We start from the raw sequence: 15793 nt of genomic DNA on the forward strand, positions 1-15793 counted from the left end.
GGGGAAACGAGTCCAAAGTTGCAGTCCGGAGAGCAGAGATCGCTTATGGAGGCCCTCCGCTAAACTCCTTCGTGAAGCGTTACCAACGAGGAGGCGTTAAAAATAGAGCACGCAACGTCTTACTAAACTGATTAGTACTGTTAGCGGGAGACCAACTATTTAGACCTGGATTCGCGGGCGGGTTGCGCCGGTACCAACGGCCTGACCCTCTAAGTAAAGCGCACCACCGGCTACTCGGTGCCAGTTTCTCGAAACGCGCTAAAAGGCTCTTAATGGAGGTGCAATGGCGCGGGGAAAAATGTCACGTTTCTAGGACCGACTTATGCGTCATATCCACCGACCGATCCAGATGCGTATCGACGTCCCGGAGCTCGAGGGCACCGCGCCGAGAAGATAGGACGTCGAGATATATCGGGTTTGCGCTCCCCGCCCCAAACGCGAGTCGCCACGAAATCGCTTTTCCGGAGTCGAGAACGGCTCCGAAGGTCCGAAAAATGACGAGACCCCGTCGACCGACGTCCCCGATAACGATCTGGGATCGAAACGGCCAATGTAGCCAAAATAGGGAATCCAACGCCGGTGGAGGTTGCCCCCAATTTTTTGGAGCAAAGCGTCGGGACTTGGAGATAACCTATCCTCGAGCTAACCGCTCTTTATCATATCCATAATAGAGGAATTATCCGCAAATCGTTCCCCTCTCGAGATCAATTGTGCCCATAATTATGAAAGTGGTCTAAGTCATATATCTTTTGTTTCGAAATGACATTGAATTAATTTCGTTTGAAATAATATTGCGTGAAATAACTGATAAACTCATTTTTTTTTTCTTTTCTAATTTTGACTTAGACTTTCATAATTATGGGCACAATTCATCCCAGTAAAACTGGAATTCTGGATTTCGGCAGAATAAGGAATCGTGCCTGGTCGCACGTGCAGGACGCGCATCCCCCGATTTATCGGACGTAAAACGAGATTTCGAAAATCCGTTATTTAAATAAGGCGGCAGCCGCTCGCCGGCCGAATAGGCTGAATAACTTTATAAAATTAATAGTAAAGGGTAGCTCTCCCTCGGCGGCATTATGCGCGTATGCAAATACCGGCCGAGGGGTGGGGTGCGACATAAAGAGGGGAAGGGCGCACTTCGCAGGCTGCAGGACATTAAAACTCGCGAGATTTATAGTAGCCCGGTCTTGCCGCCTCGAGGGGATCCCGGGGAACCTGGGGAACCCCGGATGGCTTTCGCGACGACCCCCCTCCGCGATTATCCGACGTTTTTCTTGCAACGGTTTCCACGCGGATAAACGACTCGTCCAACTTGGGGAGCTCGGAGGGCGTTTTCGTAAACCAGGAGTCGATCCTCGCAGCCGTTCCTCTGCGAAGAGAGAACGGCCGTTCCGCTGCGGAGAGAGAACGGCCGCAGGGAGCCCCACAGTCGGCACGCACACTCTTGACGAAGACTATACCTCTTAATCCAGATTGAAAATATGTAAATAAATCCGCTGGTCGCTCCTCGGCGGACGGCCCATTCCGTATTCCCCGTCGAAAAAGTATTTTAATAGAAACGATTCATCATTCCGCGGGCCCGGTCGCGTGCTCTTTCTTCGGCGCCGTCCCTCTCTCTCTGGCGGCCGCCCGGAGCCGCCGGAGAGGGACTACCGTGCCCCGAAACCAGAACCGCCACCCTCGTTCTTTCCGGAACGGAAAGAAATATTCCGCGACCTTATCGCCGCATGGATTACAGATACCCCCGGGGCGGGGGCTTATCTCGGGAAGGCGCGGATCGTCGCGTCGCGCTCTTGCGTCCACCTTGGCAGCGAGGTCGGCTAAAAGACGGACGGCGTCACGACGCCGACCGAACAATGCTCGTGGCCGTGTCCTCCGCTCGTAACGTTAACGAGACGCGATTAATCACCGGCGGAAGCGAATTCTAGCGGGAAGACGCGGCTCTCTACGAGGGCTCCGCTTCCTGTCGCTTCCTTCCGCGACACCCGGGCTCGGCTTCTCTCGCGTCCGAGAGGCCTGGTCAATTCCGTCTTTCGGGAACATCCCGCGAGGTGGAGGGTAACCGGGACGGCCACGGCTCGTTATTGGCGATTTCGAGGACGGGCAATCCGGCCGCGCCGGGCTAAAAAGACTGACAAACGAGCGGGGTCCAATCTCCCGAGGTTCTAGGGTTTCGAGTGCATTAGGCTCGCCGGTGATTAATCGCCAGAGTCTGGTCCAGGTCTGGTTATATTAATGACACTCGTTTAATCAGCTCAGGAAGTGAACTCTAAGGTGGAAGCACGCGAGACCTTTGACACGGCACGACTCGAATTCATCCGTCCGTCCCGGACGCGTCGACGAAAGCGCGAGCTCGTTTGCAGGAGCAAAAAGTTCCCTCCGGTTGTGTGTCGTCCCAAACCGGGGAGGTAGTCGGTGATTACTAATTACGTACTGTACTCTGCGGTTTCGACGGATCGGGGAAGGAACGAGAGGAGACTTTTCCTCGCGGACGCGCCGGTCGAAGCGGTGGCAGAGCTGTCGAGTTATCCCGAGAGAGTTGGACGAGGACGGATGATAAATGGGGTCCTCTTAGCCGTGAGCTCCGCTATCGGGGGAGGGCAGAGGGAGTCTATTAACATAGCGCCGGATAAAGCAACGAATTCTAAAAAATCAAATCACAAAAGCGGAGGGAATTCCTCGGTAGATGTTATCCCGCGCTCTCGGTCCTTCGTCTCGGCCGGGCTCGGACGCGTCTCCATTAATCAACGTTCCCCGCTTTCGTTAGTCTTCGGCATTAGCTGTTATTACGAGAGAGCTGGAGATCCAAACTGGAAGCGGAGGAACGGCGTCCGAACCGCTCCAGGTCTCCTCGTCGACCCAATCGTGACACCCTCGGTCAGGATTTGAAGACGCCCCCGGGCTCCGCGAAAAGGAGCGCCATCGAACCGATCAAAGAAATCACTATCGAAAGATCCGCCATCCTGACCAACGAGATTTTCCCAAGCCTCGCTCTTCCCGATCGGTATTTCCACTTCGCCGGAAATGCCGACTTCGACGAGTGGCAAGACGCAAAGCACGACGTTCCCTTTCGGCGCTACTTTACGCCACTTTTAACCAATTCCCGCCGAAAGTCTCGTAGGCGCGTCGCGACGTCGTGCATTTAAAGATGTCACGTTCTCCAAGATGGCGGACGCGCGGGACGTTTTCGCGGTCTAACGGAACGGGACGGTTCCAGCGGAAACGGGCGATCGTTCGGGGCCTCGAAGTCCCAAGATGGCCGACGCATCGCGAAAGACTTTCCGCCGGTGGGGCCTCCTCGGCGAAGCCGTCGACGTGCGCGCACGCGACGCCCCGCTGACGTTACCGAGGTTAGGAAACAATGTGCGTTTACGGCGGTCCCCGATATTCCCCGGGAGAATGTCGTGGGTGTCGATAATTTATTTGAAGTACGTGCGACGAACGTGTTGCACCTTCGCAATCGGGAGCGTGCCAGGGCGACCATATTCTGGATTTCGCGCCTTTTTCGTAGCCCGCCATTGTTTTCTAGGGAGTCCATTTTTGGACCGACGCCGCGACTCTTTCTTTCTCTCTATCTCTGTCCTGTGCGAGCGCAATTGCCGTCGCTCGATCGGTCGTCCCAGCTCTGCTAATCACGGGGGCTAGAATGCCACACATTTTTCACGAGGAAATCCGATCCGCTTTCGTTCTGGCACCTTACCGGTGGCCATAATCCGCGGCCAAAAGATCTAGATCACGATCGGAGGAAAAATCCAGAATCACGGCCGCAACCTGCATTTACAACAATCCGTCCCCATTGTCGGCGAGCCGATTACCGCAAGAACCTAAAACACGGCCTTTTCTTCGGCCCTTTTCAAAATTCCGTAAAAAACCCTACGCCCCCGAGAAACGAACGATACCGTACCAGAGGTTACTCTGATAGCCGGATTTGACGAAAACGAATCGAAATAGAAGATTGTCCTTTAGCGTGCGTTAACGTTACCGCAAAGCATCGGAAAGCCAAGTCCCCCTTATTTCCAAAAGGATCCATCCCCAAGTGGCATGACACATTCACACCTGTCGGACTTCCTGGCAAACGGCCATTTCGAGGCGAGCAGAGCGCCGCGATGAAGAAAGGATACGGAATCCTTGTACAACGCGGAGGAAACAATGTTAGGAGTGACTTTGACCGATAGCCCAGCATGCGGTACGTCTCGGCCTCGGCTATCTTAATGTATGTGTAAACGGTGGAATAATTAACAATAAAGGAGAGAGAGAGAGAGGCGGGGAGAAGGAAAGAAAAATCGGACCTAGTAACGCGCAAGGAGCGCGGCCAACGAGTACGCGGAAGGGTTGGCCGCCATCTTGGACCGGGCAGGGAGGAGGTAGCGAGGTTTCTGTGACAAACGAGCGCTGTGCCCTGAAAACGTCACTCGACCATTTAAACGACGCTCTATGTTATGTTTCGACCGGTTTGTGGACATAAGGGGCTTATTCCTCGCGGAATCGACGACTAGAGTTCGAGGCTTCGGCCATTCAAGGGAAACGACCGAGAGATCTCCAGCGCGATCTCCCGGTCTTGTCGGCCGATTAAAAGTCCCGATCGCACCCACGAGGATATTTGGCGGAGACCCGAAGCCGCATACGAGACCGGGTGGTTGCTCGATAAGAACGAGGGGTACCTTATACGTCGGCCGCTTTTTTAAAAAATGAAATTCCTATTTTGTGGTCTCGACTGCCGCCGATCGTTGCACGGAGGCGGAAATGACAAAAAAGCTGGACAAAACCTCAGAAATGAAAATTGTGTTTTAAGACCTCGACTGCCGCCGATCATTGCACGGTAGCGGAAATGACGAAAAAGCTGGCTAGAAACCTGAAAAATTAAAATTGCGGAATCGACGACTAGAGTTCGGGGCTTCGGCCATTCAAGGGAAACGACCGGGAGATCTCGAGCGCGATCTCCCGGTCTTGTCGGCCGATTAAAAGTCCCGATCGCACCCACGAGGATATTTGGCGGAGACCCGAAGCCGCATACGAGACCGGGTGGTTGCTCGATAAGAACGAGGGGTACCTTACGATACGTCGGCCGTTTTGGCTGGCGTGCCACCCAAGAACGCGCCGAGACGATTTGTCCTTCGCTAGTTGCACGCGCGAGTCCATCAACCACCCGACTTGATAGTGATCACCTTCGTGACCGAGGGATGAAATCTCGATCGGGGAGTGACTTTGATCGACAATCGATCGCGGCGTCGAAGAAACTCGATAACCAGTTGGATGTCTTTCTTTCGTACCTCTCGACAGGGTACGGATTTCTCCACTTTGACGGGGAATTAGTCTTATTTGAAAGCGAGGAAACCTGGGTAGAAATGCCGGTACGGCTCGAGCCCCGACATTGTCCAGCAATTAGCCAGCACGCGCGGCGCGGCAACAACCGCTCCAGGAATCGAGCCGGTTACCTGCTCGATTCCTGGAAAACCGGCGAGCTGGCCGTCTTTCCTGGGATCCGCGGCGTGGTTCCCGGAAGAGCTTCAACAGCATCCGAGAGCGATCCCTCGGGGAGACGAACGACCCGCCGTAATCCGCTCCAAATTGGAGGAGCACTTTTCCCCCTAAACCTCTTTTTTAAGACGTCAATTACTTTGATGGAATGACCCCTCCAATTTCTGCAAGATTTCGCATAAACGCTTCCGGGCCGGAACCGCCGCGTTAATTTCAATAAAACCCCTGGACATTTTCCGGCGCTTCTTGGTGATTTTCCAAACTACGGGGCTACGTTTACATATGTAAACACACCTCGTCCACGTCGGCTCCGTCTCAGGTGTAACGTAATACCCGGAGGAATGTCCCCGGTCTGCGGTTGCGCATCCCATGCGTCGGCATAGTGCCATGCACTCGTTAACTAACGTACCTACACCCATGCCCATGTACCGAGTTTAGAAAGCCGTCACGTATAAATATTAATAACGAACAATACCATGATATATCTCGGGGAGAAAAAGGAACGCTGCCACACCCAGAGCACGGGCCGTTTGACTTACGAGAGCCCGTGAACGCCGCTTTAATTTAATACCCCCCTCCCGACCAAATGGAAATGGAATACTTCTCCGATTCCTGGATGCTTTTGTTCCTCGCCAGGATTCCAATGCGCGGTTCTCACGTTTTCACCCAGTTACGAGACATGTACGCTTTTTCTTTTCAGTAAATCGTTCGATAAGTTGCTCCAATGCATACGGATTTTCCTCGATCTCGTGTTATCGACACCTATTTAGCCCGATTTTAATCGTCAGGAATTCTGGGGGGACTCCATCGAGGCTGTTACGTGATCGGTGCTCATCTCGATACAGAATGAAACCAATAATGGAATAAAAGTTAGACGCTTAAGCCGTCCGGTAGGCAGTAACCGGCTTGAGAGATCAATTCGCTTTACGATCTCGTACACCTCGCGATTGTTCCCCTTCGCAACCAATTTCCAATTTGCCATAAAACTAAGAAATATTACATCTGGCGCAAGTTGAATTTAACTGCCGCGAAATTCGATCGAACGCATGGCGTGACTTTGGCAATAGGCGAAGGTCTATGTTGGAAGCGATTCTCGTCGGGAATTTGCCTTACAAAAGTCGAAACTTGGACAAGAGCAACGTTATTTCTCCAGGTCTTTTCCTTCCTCCCAGCCTTTGAGCAACGAGGCCTCCACTGGGATGAATTTTCGATTTTTAAGGTGATATGAAAGAGTCAGCCTATGTATATCTGAGAGGTCAAATCGTTGATGAAAGTATTCCCCGAATGGGGTGCACCGATTCGATTCAAATCTTACCACGGGAACATGGAGGCCCTAAAGTAGGTCCTGAAACTCACGAAACATCATTTTTCATACAAAAACTTATTCATTTATCATGGACTAGAACCAACATGGTGTGGTCCGGGCACGTTTCCGATGTTTTACGCCTCTTGGAGGATTAGAATCGAAAATAATGAGTTTCAGGACCTAGCTCGAACAATTTGGAACACCGCAGAAATGGGATATTACAGAGTCAGATGGGAAAATATGGAAAATATTTTCGCAAGAGAATGCTGTGTTGTCTCGGGGCTAACGCGGGTCTTTGGAGGAAAAATTTAGTTGCAGCTAAACGTCACAGATGGCGACGTTGGCCCTAAACAGTCGTTAGAATATTGAATTCACGGGATTTCGACAGTTTAACATCGATCTCATCGTCATTACTTTACCGAAATGACATATAGAACGCTTCGGTTCGTATAATTATCAACGTGGACTGTAAAGGACTTCAGGATAAATATAAATGACGGCACCATGACGCGCCAGCTTATGTTCCCACTAGAGTATTCAACATGACGTTCCCACCAAAAAGGGTACAGATGAATTTTAATTTATCGACCTCGATTCAATTTCTCAGCGCCTTTCATATCATCTTAAGTCGTCGATTCGTAATCGCTTCATCCTTCATGCCGAAGACGCTAAATTAGTTCGACCGTTGGCTCGTTAAGTAGACGAAACAGCGGCATTAGCCATACAAAGGGGATCGAGGATTCGATTATAAACGTATCGTTATCTGGAAGCTTGCCCTCCTGGGTTTAGAGAAATTGCGCAAAATGTCGGAAATCGTCCGAGGCGTGGAGATATTTCCAAGAAGAGGGCCCCCTCGTCTCTTTTCCAGGGAATCAGGACATTCTTCGGGTAAAAATAAGGGAGAGGGAGAGAGAGAGAGAGAGAGTGGGACCGCCGCCGTGGCCGGGTTCCTTTGGTGTTTGCAAAATAAAGGGCCCGCCAGGCCCTGGGCCCGATCGTGTCCTTATTGAGACGGGTAGGGCGGAGGTTGGCAGGGCCGAGGCGATTTAAAAATCGGACAACTTTTTCCCGAGGGCCGCGACAATTTACGACAAAACCCGGCCAATCTCGCGGTATTTTGAATTTCAAATCGGCCGGTCGGCGCGACTTTTTCACCGAAAGCCAAGTCTAAATTTAAATTTACGATTCCGCCGGGCGCTGCTTGTCTCCTGGCTCGACCGTCTTCATTTCATTCCCCCTGGTATCGTCGTTTGGACCGATTTCCCGAAGGCCTCTCGACCGATCCTTTTCCCGTCGACCCTTCCACCGCACGAAAGGATTCATTCAGGAAACGACAAACGTCGCAGAGGAACGTGAATCGTCAGGAAGCGATGCACATCGCGAAGGACTCGGCTTTTTTTTCGGGGCGAACTAGACGAAAAGCAACCTGGAGGGTAAACGAAAGCGGAATTGAGGAGCAAATGAACGGCCTGTATCGTCAGGAAACGACACACATCGTGGAGGAACGTGAATCGTCAGGAAGCGATACACATCGCGGAGGAACGCGTATCGTCAGGAAGCGATGCACATCGCGAAGGACTCGGCTTTTTTTTCAGGGCGAACTAGAAAAGCAACCGGGAGGGTAAACGAAAGCGGAATCGGGGAGCAAATGAGCGGCCTGCGGTAGGATTTAAATAAGAGCCATGAGCTCCCGGGGTAGCCGACTCTCCATAATCGGAGCACGTATCGAGCAAGAGAGGAGAGCGGAGGAGAGGTGTCTCGTCCGCGTGCAGCGCGTTCGGGTAATTTATCGTCGGCCGAGCCGCGATCGAAGGCGGACACGACTCGCGATCGAAAAGAAAGGAGTCGAATCAGAGAATATTCGGTAAACGCGAATTACCGGTCCTTCCAGAAACCGAGGGCCGGGGATCTCGGGAAATTCGGTCCCGACCGCCGTGTCGAAGAGGACCGACCGAAAAGTGGATCCTCGGTAATTCATCCTCGGCCGAGACGCCGGTCGAAGGAAGGAAGGAAGGAGGAGGCCAACGACCCTGACTACGGCAATTGTTTTTCCACGGCACGCGCCCGAATATCGTTATTGCCTTTTCGTAACGGTACACATCGACTCTGGAAGACCCGCGGCCGGGCGGGCCGCCTCCGTATTTTGATTATTTAGCAAAACCAAGGCGAAACGCCGATGCGAAGCGACGCGGACTCGTGCATAATCCGAGCGAGGCCAAAGACCCAATCGGGGACTCCTCGTCAGCAGTTTGCCACCGACTCCTCGTCGAATCTCCATTAGCGGACCATTACGGGGATATCGATACGTGACGTCCGCCACGGGCCCGCCACTTCCGTCTTTGCGTCTTTCTCGACCGACGCTTCCTCCGAAAAACGCCTACCATGCGCCCACGAGTCGGAAGACCTCGACTGCCCCCCATCGTTGCACGGTGGCGGAAATGACAAAAAAGCTGGATGAACCCTCAAAAATGAAATTCCTATTTTGTGACCTCGACTGCCGCCGATCGTTGCACGGTGGCGGAAATGACAAAAAAGCTGGATGAACCCTCAAAAATGAAATTCCTATTTTGTGACTTCGACTGCCACCGATCGTTGCACGGCGGCGGAAATGACAAAAAAACTGGCCAAAACCTCAAAAATTAAAATTGTGTTTGGGACCACGACTGCCGCCGATCGTTGCACGGTGGCGGAAATGAAAAAAAAAGCTGGACAAAACCTCAAAAATTAAAATTGTGGTAAAGAAATTGTGTCAAAACACCAAAAATTAAAATTATTTCAGTACAGCGTTCTTTGGCTAATTTTTCACTCGTTCATCCTCCCCCTGAATAATGAAAAATTTACAATAAAACTGATCAAATATATTATTAAGGTACAATATATTATAAGGTACGAATAATTACATTCAGGCGGACAAATAATTCTGGCCAGGTTTTCTGTCATTTTCGCTCGTTCGAGGGACCTCCGAGAGCCATCGAGTGGACGAAAGTCATCATCCTCGTCGGTCGTCGCCGACGAGGAGCGTCACCGAGGGTCCCACTTCCTCGCCCACGAGGAGGAACTCGCGCCTCCTCTCTCCGTAGGACGATTCGCCGATTCCTCGAGAAACGCGTCCTTGCGAACAATACGGGATACACATTGATACGTGACATTAATGCGAGTATCGAAACGACTTCGATTTCCGTTTTTACGTTTCTTAGCGATAACCGAGCCGCGGCGATCGGACGAATGAGAAATTCAGTAATTGAAACATATTATATCGATGAGGGTGTCGTTACGTGACATTATACGACTCGTAATCGGCCACCTTGAGACAATTTTCATTGTTATGTTCATTTTGATAAGGGGCCGAGGAAGGGGAAGAAGGGGAAATAAAGGAGAGCATGATCGTACGAATTAATCTCGGTTATTGGACCATGTATCGAGGAATACCGGCTCGGCCATTTCCGCCTTTACGGCCCCGAATAATAATCCGCGATAAACCACGCCTGATAAAAGGCCGATCGCCACCGAGGAAACGCAACTGCGAGCGATCCTAATTAATTATTCCTTTGGGCGCTTTCACCGGGCCAGACCAATTCCCTAAAATCGAGGGCAACGCGACGCCGTGACCTCGCGCGATTAACCTTACTTTACCGCGGCTACGAGCGCGTCCACGGCCCCTCGACCGGCGATTAATTCCACGGAGAAAAATGAGGGAATAATCGATTCCCGTTTCATCTCAGGGCGAGTGGACGCGCTATCCGGAGAGGCCGAGGCGCGTGTGGGTGCCGGTCTCGAGCAGCAGGTAGCGTCGACACGAAAAATCGAAACGAGCTGCGAACGGGCGCAGCTGGGGAGGCAGGAATGTGGGTTAGGCCACCTCTAGGTGGGCCCGCTCCAATTATCAATTAATTCCTGAATAACGGTCGAACTCGTGCGACATCGCTCCGGTCAAGGCGCCTCCAGGAAAACTGGACCAGCCGAGGAATTAACCCAGGAGATCACGGATTTCAACGCTTGGAAATCGCAATTAGACATCACTGGAAATCGGCAAAACCCTGCCCAATTTCCAGCCGACCGCCACTTGTCATCGAATCCCATTGTTGCACGTCATATGAAATCAAATGCAATAGGTTCTTGAAGAAGGAAATGATTTTCCCTAATTTCCAACTGAACAGCCCCTTCCCGCGGATCTTCCTCGGGTTTCTTGCACCCACCCCGGAGAATCGCGACTTGCGGAGCGACTTGTTGGATTATTACACCACGTGATCGCCAGAGCTCGTTAACTCCTGGTTAGCGTTAAATCCTAAAATGTGGACGCCGTCCGCGAGCCGCCAGGAGAGATTTCCCTGTATTTCGGGGCCCCAGGGTGGAGGATCCCCTTAAACGGAAGGAGGATCGGGGTTTGGGGGGGAACGGAGACGGATCCCTGGAAGAGAGCCGAGTCACCGACGTAAATTGAGACGAAGCCTTCGAGGGGAAAAGCTCGCTCGAGGGCCGAAGGGTTAATAACACGTGGACGTTTATCCGGGAGGATGCATCGATAGATAATGCATCGGGGACTGGATCGCCAGGTCGAGCGGGACGAGCGCCGGCTTCGACGGAAAGACTGGCGAAAAGTGTTCGCGATTGAGCGAGAGGACGCTCCCGTCTGGTGGGAAATGTCTCGTCCTCCTTCCTTCCCGCTTCTCCCGTTCGCCCCGATTCCATCCCGTCGGAAGCCTCCGCTCGAAGGGCGCCGACGTTTTCCGCGAGGTTCGTACGTCCTCCGCAGGCATAAAGAATAGGACGTGTGCGCTTTCGCGCACACGTGCGTCCGTCATTTGTCATTTGACGTTCTTCCGTCTTCGCTTTTTAATTCGTCCATCGAGCCGGGCGCCGCCGGGGCGAAGGGCGAGATGGAGGCCTCTCCTCTGCCGAAGGGAGGTGCGGAAGGAAGAGAGGAACGCTTGCTCTCGAGGTCTCGAAAAACCGAAGGAGAGAGGGAGGGAGAGAAGGAAAAAGGGACCGAGAGGGAGAATCGCGTACGGTTCGTCATAAGAGGAATTCCTTTGGCGATACCACTGTCCCCCTCCTTCCCCCGCCGACTCCTTCTCCTCCCTCTCGTTCCTCTTCTTCTTCTTTCCTCTGGCCCAGAGACCTCGTGCTTTTTTACTGGTTTATGGGATTTTTTTCACGCGCACCGTCGAGTCGTACATCAGAGGGGGCTGACTGACTCTCCTCTTTCTCCTTCTGTCTCTTTCTCTCGCCCTTCCCCACCGACGCGGTCGGGAGAGGGCCAATAAAAAAGGAAGCAAATGCTCGCCGCCCATAAAAACAACCGAAAGTATTAAAAACTTAAAGCCTTTTACTGCCCGGTGCCCCCGAGAGGTTCGCCAAGAGGTTCTCGATTTCGGGCCCTTTCCGCCGGAATCCACCCTCGGCTCGCGCAGGAGTAGAACGCGCCGTTCCCGGTCGTCCCGGTGTCGAGCAAACACCTCCAGGAGGACAATCATCCGAGTCCAGGTTTCGGGATCGCGAGCGCCGCGGAATCGGCGCGGAATAGCCGGCCAAGGCCGGCGGCTAGAGTTGTAAATCCGCGAGGATTCTTTAATCTCGGTAAACCACCCCTCCCCCGTCGGCGGGCCGGGCCGCTTTTACCTCTCGGACCCCGTAGTAAATCTCGCGGACAAACAATCATAATTTTGCGAAGAGCTAACAAAAACAAGAGAGACTCTTTAAAGGGAGCCGATGCCAGTCCGCATGAAATGCGGCCGCCTCCGCGCCTTCAATTGTTTCGAGGTTTTCTTCTCCTCTCCTCTTCGTGCATCCGCTCCCCCTGCCCCTAACCACCTCCGATTCTGTCGATTCCTCTTTTCCTCCCGCAGGCTTCTTTCTCCGTATCTCCCATTCCGCTCCTTCGCGCCCTTCTTCTCGCCCGTCCCCTTTGAGGTCCTCGTCCCCTCCCGCGCGGTTCCTCGCTTCCGCGTCCGCGTCCGCGCGTCTTCGTCCAACTCGCCTCGGCGACTTTCTCGGACCGTTTTCCCTCCCCATAGGCGGTCGCGATCACGGCGCGGAGAAATCTCCGGGGAAACGTTCGCCATTAGACTTTTTCCCCGAAGATCCCGTCACTGTCGGCAGGCTACGGTTTCGCGGTTTCCCCGCGTCTAGGAAGCGGCTCCTCGCGCTTGCTACGAAAGAGGATACTCGGAGGAATGCCAGGACCGGGGTAGAGCGCTCGACCGATCGAGAGATTAATGGGAAACCGGGATTTTTCCACGGGGGCACGTAACGCTCAAATGCCGGGACGGATCGATCGATCGGCCCGATCGATCCAGCGGGCCGATCGGGAAAGGGCGAAGTGCGATCCTCCAACGGAGGGGGGGACGCGCGGAATTTCTGCGGTCGGGCCAAGCGCGTTTCCTAGATGGAAATGGATACGGGGATCGAGCAGTTGCGGCGTGTCTCAGGAGTGCAGGACACTCTACGGTCCGGCGAGGTGGCGGCCGGACCGGCGGCGAACCGCCCTTGAGAAGAAGACCGGAACGCGCGCCGGAAGCGCGAGCTCCGGTCCGGACGACGCTCTCCTACCTCGACGGGAGACCGCGCCGAACTTCCAGGGGCTGTCCCCGACCTTCGACCTCGGCGCCTCGACCTTGCAGCGATCTTCCAGGAACTACCGGAAAGACCGGATCGGTCGGATCCGGATAACGAAAACTCGGCGCCATTCTCTCGGGAGCGTCGCTCATCTCAAATTCCACGAGGGCTCCCGGTAGTTTCCGGCAGACCCCGGCGACCGATCGATACGGAAGACGCCGATTCGTGCAAAAGCAGTTGCGTAGGAGATCCTGAGAATTGCCGAGGGACTTTCGCGCCCCCGTAATGAAAACGTTATAGAGCGAAGTCGCGTCGGCCTTTGTTACCCGAGGTTGGCGTCGAGGGACGCGTTTAAAGGACCGCGACGCGAGTAGCCGACCGAGGACGCGCTCCGGGCTCGGAGGGAGATTACCCCGACGCCGTCGGAACGCGTTCAAGACAGGCCTAGTTGCGGGGGAATTCCGCGCGTCCGGACCCTCCGTACCGTTTACCCCCTAACCGGACGCGTCTCGACTTTTGAGTCCCTCTTCCCGACGTCCTGCGTCGACGATTTCGTTCGAATCCCAGTACCGATCGATCAAACTCTCGACCGACTCTAGTGCTTTTCGACGGCCCCGAGGACTCGTCGCCGAGAATCCGTCCAGCGTCCGTTACCGCCGCGCAGCTTCCGGTGCCCCGGCGATCACCCTCGATCGAGGGAAGAAACGCTCGCGGGAGGGAATCGGGGAACCGGTGCGATCTCGAAAGACCGAAAGATCCAGGGACGAGGTTTGTAACCACGCCTTCCCTGCGTCCTCCGCCAACCGGGAGCCCGGGGATGATCGGAGATAACCCCATCGGCCAATTAACGGCGTCCCTTCCGGGTGCCACCCCCGAAGTCCCGGACCCTCGTCCGATTACCTGGGTCCGAGGTCCATCCGTACGCGTCCAAGTCCTCAGGGAACCGGTGGCGTTCCTCGCAGGTGTCGGGGAAGTATCCACGGGTCCCGCGATGTCCAACGGCGTCCAGCGACGCGCACACCCCCCCGTCCCCCGGTCACTGTTTGACGCGAGCTCGCGGCGCCGCGACCACCGGCAGCCACCGGGCCGGGCCCATGACCGCGAGAGTCCCAGTGCCGGCTCCGGCTCCGGCTCCGGCTCCGGCGCGGGTCCCGCCGGACCCGGTGGGGTCGGGTGGGGGCGGATCCGACCGACTTCCGCGCTGCGCGATCGGCACCCGAACGCCGTGAGCGCGCATGCGCGCCCACAGCCTGCACGCGCACCTTCGGCGGATCTCTTCGTGGGGAGCGATGCGTGGCTGGCTGCGCGCCGTGTGTTTACCGCCCGGCCGGATCAGTGGGCAACGGGTGCGCGTGGCTCGGCGGGCGCGAGATGACTGAACCCCGCCGCGCGTTAGCATGCCGTGGAGTCGGCAGTGCCAGGGGTGGCGCGGTGGAGCCGGGACCGCCGGGGACCGGAGAGAGAGGGGGAGCGACCGAGCGAGCGACCGTCTCTCTCCGTCGGGCGCACGCACGCGGCGACCGCCCCACTCGTCCGCGCGGCCTCCCCTCCGCCGTTCTCGCCACCACCACCGCCGCCGACGCCGACGCCGACGCCGCCGCCGCCGTGCTCCTCGCTCGGTCTCGCTCGCTCTCATTCGCTCACCGAAACCCGCGGAGATCGCCTCGGTTTTTACCGGCCGAGGCCGGTGCGGCGTCGCGCCCCGACCACGTGCACCGCGCCGGTCGAGGCCCTGCCCGACCTGGACCTCATCTCCCGTCCCCCGATTTACATTAACCGCGACGATTGAAATTTGGGAAATGGTCAAGTCCCGCTCGCGCGGGGGCACGATTGGACGCGCGCTCACCTGGGCGCTTCGTCCGGAAGAGGGGGTGGCGAGCGAGTGGGACGCTCCTCGAGATTGCGGGGTGCGGACCGGGGGCTTAACGACCTCCGTGGTTACCAACGGGGGAGACGATGCCGCCTCGTTTGGTTGCTCTCGTCTCGCGACTCGGGGCTTGCCGACGCGGGAGGATGTAATCGCCGTTTAACGGCTCGGCGGATTTTTCTCCGGAATTGTCATCGGACGCTTCCTCGACCCGCGCCGAAATCTTAACGCGACCGCTGGGAAAAAGTATCATCCGTTTGTTCCAAGCGACAGGAATTAATTGCTATCGAGACGTGGTCTAACGAGTGGTATCCTTGTCGATTCGTGACGTATGTATAGGTATCGGATCGAAATCGTGCGGAGACTTCAACGCCCTGCGCCCTCGGGATGCAGCGCCTCACCTGGGGCGTCGACCGAAGGACCACCCTGCCATCGCTCCGGATAAGTCTCATCGGAAGGGTGACTTTCTGGTAGAGGAGGATTGAACAAGTTCCGCCGACCAATGGGAATGATTTAATCACCATAGAAACGTCATTAATTTTCCTCGTCATTAATTGAGCCAATTGAAATATGAATTATTGGCT

General features: G+C 55.0%; 1 protein-coding gene across 3 annotated transcripts in view; it reads right to left on the reverse strand.

Moving 5' to 3' along the window:
* Nucleotides 1–14691, reverse strand: part of LOC105698149 (zinc finger protein castor homolog 1) — a 53449-nt gene extending 38758 nt beyond the window's left edge. For all 3 annotated transcript variants that reach the window (XM_012422163.1, XM_012422171.1, XM_012422153.1), the window contains exon 1: nt 14243–14691. The gene's annotated coding sequence lies outside the window, so the exon portion shown is untranslated. The remainder of the gene's footprint in view (nt 1–14242) is intronic.
* Between the last annotated feature and the right edge of the window lie 1102 nt (nt 14692–15793).

This window comes from Orussus abietinus, unplaced genomic scaffold, assembly GCF_000612105.2.
Source record: "Orussus abietinus isolate OABI.00-Male unplaced genomic scaffold, Oabi_2.0 scaffold13, whole genome shotgun sequence".
NCBI classification, from domain to species: Eukaryota; Metazoa; Arthropoda; class Insecta; order Hymenoptera; family Orussidae; genus Orussus; species Orussus abietinus.